Consider the following 13,329-nt stretch of genomic DNA (forward strand, 5'->3'; position numbering starts at 1 on the left):
AATACTGTTTAATCGTATTCAGCTTTAAATGATTTACACCAGCAGGCCAGCTTCGACTGTCTGTCAGACAATACTTTCAGAGCAAGGAGTTTGCTTCTCGTTTCTTTTCATTATACATGAAGACGCAGAACCTGCTGCAGCTTCTTCTCATTCTGACCAAATCATTCAACAGAACTGCTCGTGTTAAATGAAGACCTAACATTTCTTGAAAAGAATGAAAATTGCTCAATGTCTTTAATGCCACTGCTGATGGTTTAGATCATCTCATGTTGAGAAATGACAGCGTTGAAGCCGTTTTGGGCAAACCTTAAAAATAACATTGTGCTAATCAGATCATCGTTCAGGCATCTGCTGTGAATGACTCTCAGCTACTACCACTTCAAATTGTAGCTCTATAAAACTGTCTGACATGGTACTGTCCTTGTTTTAGCTGAGGCAGCCATCTTGAATTTGGATTACTTTAAAGAGTGAGAAGTTGTAGGTGTAGATCTTGTGATTTATTTTTCCTGAAAGCATCACTGAATTTGAACCAGTGGTTCAGCAAACAGACTGACTGAGTTGATTGTAATTACTGTATTTTTCAACAAAAATAAGGAGCACTTAAAATCCTTTATTTTTTTCAAAAATCGACAGTGAGCCTTAAGTATTAACTTTGGTTGTACTAACCTCAACCCAATTTTATATGGTTATTGTGAAGGAGTTGAATAAAGTTTGACTTATCTGACAGTTTTGTTTCGCTTAATGTGCCTTGTAGTCCGAAAAATACGGTAGATGTTGGATTTTTTTTAAGTAAGTCTTGTGCAATCTGTTTATGCTCAGAATTTTTGTTGCAGATCAGCTGCATCTACCACATCAAGTTTCAAATCAAAATATATACAACTGACTGCGTTCTAATCTTTTTATGTCTTCTACAATCAGTTGGCTGTGGCAGCCATCTTGAGTCCAGTCCAGATATTTATCAGTCGCAGATTTACACCCAATGATTACATCTTGGGAGTTTTTAACAAAATCCATCTAGTCTTTTATGATATTTTTTGCTAACAGACAAACACACACATACAGGCAAATACATTATCGCCAGCGATGCACCTTTTGGTGGAGGCTAACTTTTTAATAAATCAAATAAATGCATTCTGATTCTTTGACAAGATTTTTGCAGAGTACGTTTAACTTTATGATATTTAGACAGTTTTTCAGAGCTCTCCTCTCCACTGCTGGCTGCGCTCTGGACCCCCTCCTCTCCCCCCTCCCATCCTCTCCTCCTCTCTCCTCCTCTCTCCTCCTCACGCAGAGCTCCTTTGCGCACAGGCACAACAGATGGTAACTGTACTACAAGCGGCAGGAACGGAAGAATTTGGCGCAGAAGTACTTTTATTTCTCCAAACTTGACTGGAACGTTTAGCCTGAGAGGAGCTGGGGGCGGCTCACTGTCCACGTTCTGACACTCACTGGAGTCTACGTTCAACTGACGGGATCTGCTGTCAAGGTGAGTTATTCTGATTTAGGAATGGAGTTAAAGGTTTTAAACCCGGCATGACCATGTAATGACTAATAACTGTGCATCAGGATCTGCTTCTAACATTTATTTTTACTGAGATTTGTTCAAATTTAGATGAAAACAGAACAATTTATCTGGACAGCAGCCACTGTTAGATCTAATGTCCCTTACATTTATTTAAAAGTTATTTACTTGTATACAACAACTCAACACATTAGGCATAGAAAGTCAATTTAATAAAACAAAATGCTTGAACATGGCTGACAAAGTTAAAAGGGGCAGAAATAATGTGATCTATAAAGTTTCAAAGCATCAAACTTCCCTTTAATTCTCGTGTTTGTTTCCAGAGCTGTACGTTTGAGCCTCAGTTGGTTTCCAGAAGTTTATTGCATCACTTTTTCTGCCCCGATGCACCGCAGGCACACATGTATGTACAGTGTGGTGCTGATGCTGCCGCCCTGTGAAGATGCTGCTGTCACATCACCAAGCAACAATCGGTTACAGACCGGAGTTTAGCTGGAAATTATTTGTCAGAGTCATGCAAAGTTTCTGTTAGAAATTTTAAAAAAGCAGACGTCTTTGTTTAAAGCCACTGATGAGCTCTGTCACTGGTGTGATTTTGACATTTTCTGTATGAATTCCCAGAGGCTTTGAAGCACATTTTTGCAGCCTCTGTAAAAATACATCTACATGTATCTGAGCACAGCAAAAAACAAACAAACAAACAAAAAACAATCAATTATTTGATCAAGCTTTATTTTTATAGCACCATTCATACAAGTCAAATGCAATTCAAAGTGCTTTTACAGTGGAAATAAAAGATTTCATTTTTTTATAACAACAATTTAAAAGCAATGCTTTGATCATTTCAAAATTAAGGTAATTGAAAGGTTATGAATCATTAACATCTTACCTGCTGTAGATAGATAATTGAATAACCAGTTTAGAGAAATTAAATTAGCGTGATAGAACCAAGGATGAGCATTTTCAGCCAAAACACTCGTCGAGTTGTTAGTAATTTTTCTTTTTCTTTGAATGTACCCCCAAGTCTCGTAGCTGAAATTTTTTCTAGTGAAGTAGACGCTTCAGGAACGGGGAGGTGTACTCTAAATCTGCATGAAGAGGATCTTTATATGGCTTCCTTTTCATCAGTCCAGTGGATCAGCATAAAGGGAGGATGAACATAAAGCTTAGCTTACTTATGACCACACTTTCTGCTTTAAATTCTTTTCAAAATGAACTACAACGGCAGAAACAAACATTAGAGCTTAATTGTTTTCTTTTGCTTTTTTTTTTCTTGGCTAGGAAGGTAATTTGTAAAAACAAGCACTCTGACTGGAAACACACTGTTGGAAACAACTTGGAGTGTCACTGTCGAAGGTGTAAAGAGAAGGAGAGCCACTTCTGACAGTTGCATTAAAACTTTGAATGTGACAATTTATGAACTTAAAATACCGTAATGTCCAGACTATTGAGCACACCCGAATATAAGCTGTGCACACTAAATAAATAAAATAATAATATTAATTTTGTACATATATAGGCTGCGCTTGTGTATAAGCCGCAGTTGTCCATGTTGTAACATGACATATTTACACAGAAAGAGTTTTTAAACTTTTAATTAAATACATACCGGTAACATACACAGATACATTCAGTCAATGTTTTAGACTGAACAGAACCTGTAACAGAGCAAATTAAAAAATAAATAAATACAGTAGCCTACCAGGAAAAGTCAATGATTGCTATGTTAATCTTCCTCCTGCACAGTAAAACAGCTAAAGTTGTCTTCTTCAGTGTCACAATTGGATTGAATTGGTGATTGTTTTGGCTTTCAGTCAGATCTGCATGGTGGAAACACCTCGGCCTTCTGCTCTCTGTGTGTTCACCCAGTCTTCAAGAATGTTTTCAAGTCTGATTATTTATTTTTTACCTTTATTCATACAGGTAGTCTCATTGACCCACCCCACAAGAGGGACATGTACTGGGCAGCTCTGTGAGCGCCCGGGTGTGACCAGGCTAAATGTTTTGGTGAAGGAAGCTCATTAGCCCTTAAAAAAAATTAAAAAACATAAATTAGCTGCAGCATTGTATAAGCTGCAGGGTTCAAAGCCTGTGAAAAAAGTAGCGGCTTATGGTCCGGAAATTACGGTACATGAAATTCACCAAAAGGGACTGACAAGCTAATGGCTAGTCCGAGAGGGACTAAGACCAAAGTGGATTGGTGCTTCAGAGACCAGCTCCAGCGTCCAAACTGTCGTTGAAATTCATGTGACTGCTAATTCATAACCTTTTACATCACCCTCAGTGGCAGCACGGTGGCGCAACTGGTAGAGCTGCTGCCTCTCAGCGAGCAGGTCCTTGGTTCGAACCCCGGTCCAGGGGGCTTTCTGGGTGGAGTTTGCATGTTCTCTCCATGCATGTGTGGGTTTTCTCCGGGTAGTCCGGTTTCCTCCCACAGACCAAAAACATGCATGTTAGGCTGATTGGTAACTCTAAATTGTCCCTAAGTGTGAGTGAGAGAGTGAATGGTTGTTTGTGTCGTTTGTCTCTATGTGGCCCTGTGATGGACTTGCGACCCGTCCAGGGTGTACCCCGCCCCTCGCACAGTGATTGCTGGACATGGGCACCAGCGACCCCCGTGACCCAAAATGGAATGAGCGGGTAAAGAAAATGGATGGATGGATGGATATATATATATATATATATAGTATATAAAGGCATTTTGAACCCTTCCCACACTCTAGTAATATTCTAAACAATGTTTCTAAACTCTAAACGTTCTAAAAGAGCACAATGTCATGATCTCAGCTCTCTGCCACGGCTGCTCTCTGCACTCTTGGCCACGCCCACTTCTCCACTGCACAATGTTGATTCACAGAGGAGGAAGGAGGAGGGAGGAGGAGCTGCACGAGAAAGGTTATCCGGCAGTGTGGGCTGCACACAGGTGCAGTAGGTGCTAAATAATTTAAAATAATTAATTTTAAATAAAAAAAAAATCCATGCCTATCATGCAGCTCATCAATCAGCCAATTGTGTCATGTCCAATCTTATTTTGAAAAACTGCGATAGAGCGAGTCTGCGAAAAACGAACTGCCAAGTAGCGAGGGACTACTGTACACAAAAAACTCCACTCCACTTAAAAATGTTTGACATGTCCCTTTAAGTTTTGAACGGCAGACATGCAATCGCTGTTCGCAGGCATGAAAATGATATAATTTTCTTAGAAAACTCGTTGTCATGCCACACAGACTGATTATAAAGAATATTTATTGACAGCGAGACGTAAACATGAGACACTTTTCTGCAGCTTGTTCGACACTGCTCTTGATTTACGTCAGCAGTTTTTTTTACTTCATGGATCCTCGTTTGAGATTTATTTTTAATGACAAGTTCTTCAGCAGCCAAGCTGAGCCACACTTTGAGCTCTTCATAAAAAAAAAAAAATTGCTCACTAGAGCGTTTTGATCACAGATTAATGTCGTTCATTTACATGTCATGTCCCCGAGTCACTGGTGTTCTGTCTTTACCATCATGGTGGAGGTCCAGACCTCCTTTGGGCTCCAGGTGGTCCTGTGGCAGCAGCAGGAAGCAGCGGCGGACCACCACGCAGCCTCACAGTTTGGACACAATTAGGTCTCTGGGGAAAACAGTCCAACTTTGAGCTGGTCTCTGTATGAGCTGCTGGTACACGATGCATGTGAGGACTGCTTTATGACTGATCCGCTACACATCTGCATGTACTCCCATGTCTTAATGACAGTAATGGGGATATTTTTAATTAAAAAGAAACAAATAACCAGGAGGAGAGAGATGTTTTCTGTACTGTGTGAATAAAAATCTGCTGGATCTACCAGTGTTTGTGCAGGTCTGTTCACTCACGCGCTTTCATTCATTAGACCTTTTGTTTTCTTGTAATCTTCATACAGTAACATTGGTGTTCTGTTTTAGTGGGCCGCAGAGCAGCATGACAAAGTGACTTCACCTCGCGTGCTCCTCAGTGTGTCCAGTATGCAGCTCTTATTACACACCGAGCAACAATATTGGGACATAAATTTCTGTGCGCTGCAGCACAGAACCCTCACCTGAGAGATTATCCAGTATCTAATACCTGTTCTTCATTTGTCAGACCTGCACACTCTGGGTACATGCAGTGATGCATTTCAGCAGAGCAAATCTGATCAAAAATATTCACTTTTTTTGTCTATCCATCCATCCATTATCTTTTACCCACTTCTTTGAGCCATGGGGGTCACTGGTGCCCATATCCAGCCATCTTTGTGTGAGGAGCAGGGGACGCCCTGAACAGGTCTACAGTCCTTCAGACAAACAACCATTCACTCTCTCACTTACACCTAGGGACAATTAGAGTTACCAGTCAGTCCAACGTGCATGTCTTTGATTCACCAAACTCAAACGTTGAACACTAGAACTAAAGGAACTGAAACTGGCAGGCGGCTCTGCAGTAGGAATTTTTTTATTTGCTTTCCCTTTGTGGCAGCGGGTGATATGTTGTTCTCTGTGTTAGTGTGTGTGCATCTGCTCGACAAAGGTAGCTCTAACTCAGGTATTTTTACAGATCGTGAGCTAAAACTTGATGAGCTCATAACTGAGTCATTCTGCACATATCACAGTATTGCACTTGTCAGGGGAATTTTGTTAAAGGTTTATGGATGATTATCACTGCTATTGTTAAATTAATGTTGAACCATGTGAGTTCAGAGAGTTGTTTTCCTCTCAGAGAGGAGCAGCATGTTCATGTCCAAGGTCGTCTCCGAGTCTGTGAGCTGAGAGGCCGAGGTCATCGTGATGATAAGCGTGTATAAAAACATTTCTCGTATACTGCCCAGTGCAGATCTTCATGACCAGGACTCCAGTTAAACTTCTGTTCATTCATTCATTCAACCTTCATTTAGACAGATTAATCCCATTGAGCCTCAGGGACTCATTTACAAGAGAGACCTGATCTAACAAAGAATGATGACAACAGTGGACAACGAAGACAATAATAGACAATCATGAAGAATGTGTACAAATTGAGATTTTTTTATTAACAAGTGAAAATAAAATGGTATTTAAAAGAAAATGTAACCAAAAAAACCATCTAGATTGTAAGGCGGTATAGAAAACTAAAAACAAGAACATGTCTGCACTGGTTTTTGCCAGGAACTTAACAAATGTTGGAATCTGTGACAACCTGTTGTGAACTCTGCCCTTGCAAGTGAACTGGGTTAAAAAATCTCCTGTCATAGTGTGTGTGCTCCTGTTAAGTAAGTAGCTAATGCAAGGATATTTTTATCCAACAGTATTCACATAATATTTGCACATAATTTTTTGAGGTTAGTTTTACAACTCCCTCATTTCTCACCACAAAATAATTTTAGGCCTAAACTCTGGCTTGAAAGGATGTGAGTGGTAAGAAATGCCTTTAATTTACTATATTTTTGACAATGGACTAAACTGGTTCAAAACACCAAAGTCCATGCTCAATAATCCAGGTATAAAATCCAACAATGTTCAGTCAGGTCATCTGGATGTCTCAGCACAAAAAAAGAAACCGTCCAGCTGATCTGACTGAACATTGTTGGATTTTATACCTGGATTATTGAGCATGGACTTTGTTGTTTTGGACCAGTTTGACATGAATGGACTAAATAAACAAGCATAATTGGCAGCAATGGTCCTGTGTAGCACAAGAGAGTGGAGTTTAATGATTAAAGAAAGACCAAACATGGCAAGGTGAGATTACCAGTAATCAGTCAGGACTGGCTCTTTCTAGGAGGACTGTGGTCTCTTGCTTTGATGAATGGAATCAAAAGCCACTGCAGAGGCTGACTTATCAACACAACCCACATGTATGGTTAATTTCATAAAAATGCAGTGAGAAAAACATCTGAATTTACAAGATAAAAGAACGGGGAAATATTTAATTGAACATTTGCTCATTAGAGGGGATTTTCAAACAGTCTCCAGATGAATTATTTTCTATAAACATGATGCAACTACGATGCGACGCTCCAAACTAGTGTGAGCCATTTCCTCTCAACTAACAGAACAAATCATGTAGGCTTTTCTTTGCTGCTGTTACATTTGTTCAGGATTAATCCAGTGAATGTTAGGGTTCTCCTTTCAGCATATTGCTGCTGATAGTCCACCCGTCACACTGAAGCTGAAGCTTCCTCACACAACCCGCAGAAAGAAAGAAGTGGCCCTGTGAAGTCAGACACGTGGAATATAGTGCTCTGCTTAAAGTGGATCGATATCCTGCTGTGAGAAATGAGAGAACAAATAAAGAAAGAAAGAAATGGACAGTGCAGATATTACAGTAAAACATAAACTACTGCAGCGGTACCTGTGACAGCCGTTAAACAACATCTGACTGTAAGCTGATAATTTCAATAAAAATGGAAGTTGCTCACAAATTTGGTGAAAATGAGGAATTTTTAAAGGATGCATTAAAGATGAACACATAAAATATTTCTACATGAGACACATCAGTGAACCCTGCTGAACGTTCCTGCAACTGAGTGTTCATTTTCAGCTTAAGTTATCAAGTTGTTCACACGGCCACATACATGTAGAGGCAAATGAGAAAACCAATCCTTCACTCACAGCTAGTGAGTGACCAGTTAATCTAACATGCATGCTTTTGATCTGTGGGGGAAAAGTACCTGGAAAAACATTACAAGTGCATGAGGAAAACAGGTAAAGTCAACACAGAGTGCTTGGACAAAAAAAACAAAAAACAAACTTGGACCTTCTTGCTGTGAGGTGACAGCTTTAACCACTGTTCCACCGTGCTACTCTGACTGAAAGATCCATCCATCCATCCATCATCTTTGTCTGTTTCTTCCTTTACGGGTCATGGGGATCACTGGTACCCATGTCCAGCCATCACTGTGCAAGAGGCAGGGGACACCCTGAACAGGTCTCCAGTCCATCACAGAGACACATAGAGACAAACAAGACAAACATTCACTCTCTCACTCACACCTAGGGACAATTTAGTTACCAATAAACATGTATGCTTTTGGTCTGTGGGAGGAAATGGAGTACCTGGAAAAAACCCACGCACACACCAAGAGGACATGCAACTCTACCAGCCCCCTGGCTGGGATTTGATCCGGCAACCCTCTCGCTGAGAGGCAGCAGTTCTATCAACTGCTCCACTGTGCCACCTGGCTGAAATATGATTGGATAAAATTAACATACGCAGATTAAATAGCACAACCAAATTAAAACAATAGTGTAATGTCAATGATTAAAAACATGTTTTACAGAAAAAAAACATTGTTTATATTAACATTCATGCCACCGATTCTCTTCACAAAGAGTTTAGGTCAGTAGAGAAGGTGTTGTTGGCCCTGACAGCCCATCACTTTATGCATAAAGGAAAACTCATAACACCATTGTCTTGTGCTGGCGAGTGGGCGGGACTTATTCTGCATCATTAGTGCACAGATTCTGGTTCCAAAAACACATAAGGTCTCCAGTAAACTGGGCCCTACAGGCTTCATTTATCAACAACAAGAGATAACAGGAACACTTGGTCTTTTAATATACAATATCAGAGAGAGAGTCAGAGTTTCTTTATTGTCATTCGCACCTCATGTGGTACATGTGGTGGAGCGAAATTATGTACACAGGGTCCCAGTTACATCCAACAATAAAATGTATAAGAAAAACAGTAATAACATCTAAGATATGAACTAAGAAAAACATCAACTAAATATACACTAAGCACTCATAACATAAAACATTGAACATGTTCAATGTTCAATGTTTGAACATTGAACATGTTCAATGTTTGAACATATATTCAAATATGAGATATATATATATATATTCATATATTATTTCATATATTCAAATAATATGTCATATTTGACACATATGTCAAATATGTGTTTGACTTTGAAAAAAAATATCAGTCTCCTCCTGCATTTGTGTCCTCAAGCCTTCATCCACCCTCTTTGGTGACAGAAATGGCAGAACATTGTAACCTATCAGACACCAGAATCTGTTATCTTGAAGTATTGTTCACTATAACAGCGTTCTTGTGAAGTTGAGCCACTGGCAGCACAACACCTCATATGGACCATTGTTTATTCTCATGTTGACTTTTTAAACATGTTCCGTGTTTGTGTTGGTGGGGGAGGCAGTATATCATCAATCCATTATCAGGTCAGCTGCTAACTATTATTACCTCACTTTTGCTGCCTTCTAGCTGCTCGACTTTTGCTGTGGGATTGAAGAAAAAGTTACTGACTCTGTTGGAGTCAGTTGTTGTTACGGCTTCTTTCAGGAAAGAATAAAACAGCACTTGTGTTTTAATGGCACGTGGTACTGCCTCTTCTGTTTCTGAACAAAAAACAATTAAAGTTGGTTAAAGGCGTGGGGGGTAAATTAAATGGGATTGTAGATATCAAAAAGAAGGGGTGTTTTCTGCCCTCAAACCTCATCTTTAGAGAAATAGTTACTTTTGACACCATACACATCAAAAACTGCCCTGCCCAGTATTCACAAATAGAAAATATGAAGGGGAATTTTTAATGGAAATGGATTAATATTTTACCTCAGCATTGATTCATGCTGCCACTGTAGACATTTTCTTCTGCAAGTGAAGAACATGTGAGCTTCATAAAGACAACTACTGTTACTAGAAATCAGTTTACCACTCAAACTACCTGCCCTGTCCTGTCCTGTGCTGTTATAACAACAAGGGTAGAGATAAGATTGATTTCATATTTACAAAGAGAGGTACCATTAATTTGTGAGATTTGATGACTGCATCCTAGAAAAAACGGATGACAATAAATGGTAGTGGAAGAAGCATATTGGTAGGAATTTCACTTGTATGTGATTGCAATCAGAAAGACACTAAATGGAAACTTCACGCGGATGTTTTGAATTTAGCCTGTTGTTGAATTTTCTATCATCTTTTACCCGTTTCTTCCATTTTGGGTCACAGGGGTCACTGGTGCCCATATCCTGCTGTCACTGTGTGATAGAGCTGTCATTTCTAACCTGAACCCGGAGCCTGGCCTGACCCGGATTAGGACAGTGCCATAATAATGTGCTTAATGTGTGGGCTGGACCAGTGTCAGGGTTTTGATTGCATCAGCGGACCCGCGCGGCTGACGATCCAATTATATGTCAACATAGCTTGCCATACATCACTAGCCGCATGTGACCATTTATCCTTGCGCTGACCGGCCAGTTAAAAGAAGTTTTAAAAAAGTTCAGTTAAGCTTCAGATGGACTACTGCCAGAGATCCAAAGCCCAAATGGATGATCATCCTGCACTCAGCGGACGTGTGTGTCCGACAACTCAAACAGGTGAGATCCTAAAATATCCGAAATATCAGAGCAGGGTCCGTGTCTGAGTAATGCAGAATGCAGGCAGAAGCAGTGATTTAATGCACTTTGATGGCCATGAAAGGACAAACAACCCCTCAGCGCCCATCTTCTGTCCCCTCAGCTGCATGTGACCGTGGACCGTTAATAAATATATAAGCAGTCAAAGCTTAATTAAAAATGTTGGGGGCGGGGGTGTTCTGGTTTGGAACTGTAATTACTGTTAATTCTTCGGGTCAGATGGGGTTCGGCAATGATGGCTACGGGCTGGGGCTGGATTAATTTTTGGACCGAATGCAACTCTACTGTGTGAAAGATGGGGGACGTCCTAGAAAGGTCTCCAGTCCATCACAGGGACACATGGAGACAAACAACCATTCACTCTCTCACTCACACCTAGAGACAATTTAGAGTTATCAATCAGTCTAACATGCATGTTTTTGATCTGTGGGAGGAAACTGGAGTACCTGAAGAAAACTCACGGTTGCATGGAGAGAACATGCAAACTCCACCCAGAAAGGTCCCATGCCGGGATTTGAACTGGCGACCTTCTCGCTGAGGAGCAGCAGCTCTACCAACTGAGTCACCATGCTGCCGCTGAACTTAAAATAAACTTGTTTATTCTTCACAGAACACAAGGGGCTGACATGGCAGCAGGCAGAGAGTGTAAGGAGAAAAGCACAAAGTGAAGACTGAGACTGTGGCATGAGTGAGCAACATTCAGAACTGATTTTAAAATGGAGAAAGGTTTTAAGGGACTGGGCTGATAAGGTAATTGGCAAAACCTGTGCTCAATACAAAAACAGGTGAGAATGAGCAGGACAAACAGACTGAAATGCAACAGCTTAACTGAGGAGAAGTGAACTGATGACCAGAAAAACACAAGTAACAAAGCACAGAGAAATTAAACATAAACCATGAAGGGAGTAAATCCATGACACTTGGTAGAACTTGTAACTTTTCACATATCTAGTAGCTCCATAATGACAAACTGTTTGCTCAAGCTTGACAAATCCTTGGAGCTGCACACAACACCCTCACCCCCTGACCCCTGTCATCATATATGGAAACATGAACAATTATTAGACCTTTATTAGTTCCCACTGAGCCTTGAATACTCATTTACAAGAAAGACCAGTTAATCTTGATGTCGTCACTGAAAGGGCTGTAAAAAGCAACTTAATCATTCATTTAAAGATGTGTTTGTGTCTTCCTGATTATTTTAATTCAGTATTATTTGTTTTTGCATTTTAGGGGCTATTAGGACCGCTTCCTCAGGCATACGTTTAGGTACATTTTGGGTGTAACTGGGACCCTGAGTACACAATTTTGTTCCACCTCATATTCCACATGTGATGCTAATGGCAATAAAGAACCTTGAACCTTGAATAATTGCAGATGGTGTCAGTTTGAGAGGTCTTGGTATTTAGGTGGTGTTCTGAAGGTCTGAAGGAAACCAGTTGCCTGCTGGAAACGACAATAGTTGTGGCCTGGAGAAGGAAATAATGAGCTGTGGGTGTATCAGAATCAGAATAAACTTTATTGGCATTGCACCGAGATACAACATGAATATGTACGTACAGTCGTCCGAAGATGGGCGGAGTGCACAAAGCTGCGGCTATAAATAATTAGCGTGGCCTTCTTATTAATATTCAGAATAATATTTTGCTTAGATGAGAAAAGGAAAGAAAACATGAGGAGAGACGGTATTAAAAAAGAGATCTCTCACATCATGTCCTAGACAGGGCACAATTTGAGGCATCAAAAAAACCTACCACAGCAAAGCAACATAAACAGACGTTATACATTTACATATAGGCGGTGAAAACATTGAATTTTTAAAGAAAAATCGTAGCATAGTCCAGAGCCCCCCCTCAGCCATTGTCCAGATAAGAGGTGACGTTCATCTTCAGCTCAGTTGAGGTTCTGTTACATGTCCACGGCCTTGGGGAAGGGAGGGGTGAGGAAACAGACAAAGTATCTTTGTTGTTTTCAAAATATTCCAGGAGGAGTTTAGATAAGTCCAGCATCAAGGCCACAGCTTGGGTCAGGCAGAACTCATGAATTGTTGTTTCTGCCTTTAAAGTCTTGCTGTACATATTCTCTGATGGAACTCCAAAACAGCCGAATTGATATTTTACTCCAAAAGTCGAGCTCACAGCTTCTCCAGATTATTCCCACCAATCATGAGTGCTGCCAGGGAGATCACAGTCCTGATAACAGCTGCTCCAACTCCCTGTCACAGCTCCACATTCAGTCCGAGCACTGTCAAGCTTCAACACCTCCACACGAATTTGTAGACAATCCAAGATTTCACCAACCCAAACAGTAGAATCTAGTTGTCATCATGAATCCAATTTGTTTCCTTAGAGGTCAGATGGTCCTCCTTACCCTGACTCCTGTCGGGAGAAGTTGATCAATTTTGTTGAGAGACCAGCTGATCTTTCCAATTAAGAGGTATGCAGGAAAAAAAA

General features: G+C 40.4%; 1 protein-coding gene across 1 annotated transcript in view; it reads left to right on the forward strand.

Moving 5' to 3' along the window:
* Positions 1-1,313: 1,313 nt before the first annotated feature.
* Positions 1,314-13,329, forward strand: part of LOC119412158 (caM kinase-like vesicle-associated protein) — an 81,478-nt gene continuing 69,462 nt past the window's right edge. Inside the window, exon 1 of the mRNA XM_037679135.1 lies at positions 1,314-1,486. The gene's annotated coding sequence lies outside the window, so the exon portion shown is untranslated. The remainder of the gene's footprint in view (positions 1,487-13,329) is intronic.

Source organism: Nematolebias whitei, chromosome 7 (assembly GCF_014905685.2).
Source record: "Nematolebias whitei isolate Nwh7 chromosome 7, NemWhi1, whole genome shotgun sequence".
Classification (NCBI taxonomy): domain Eukaryota; kingdom Metazoa; phylum Chordata; class Actinopteri; order Cyprinodontiformes; family Rivulidae; genus Nematolebias; species Nematolebias whitei.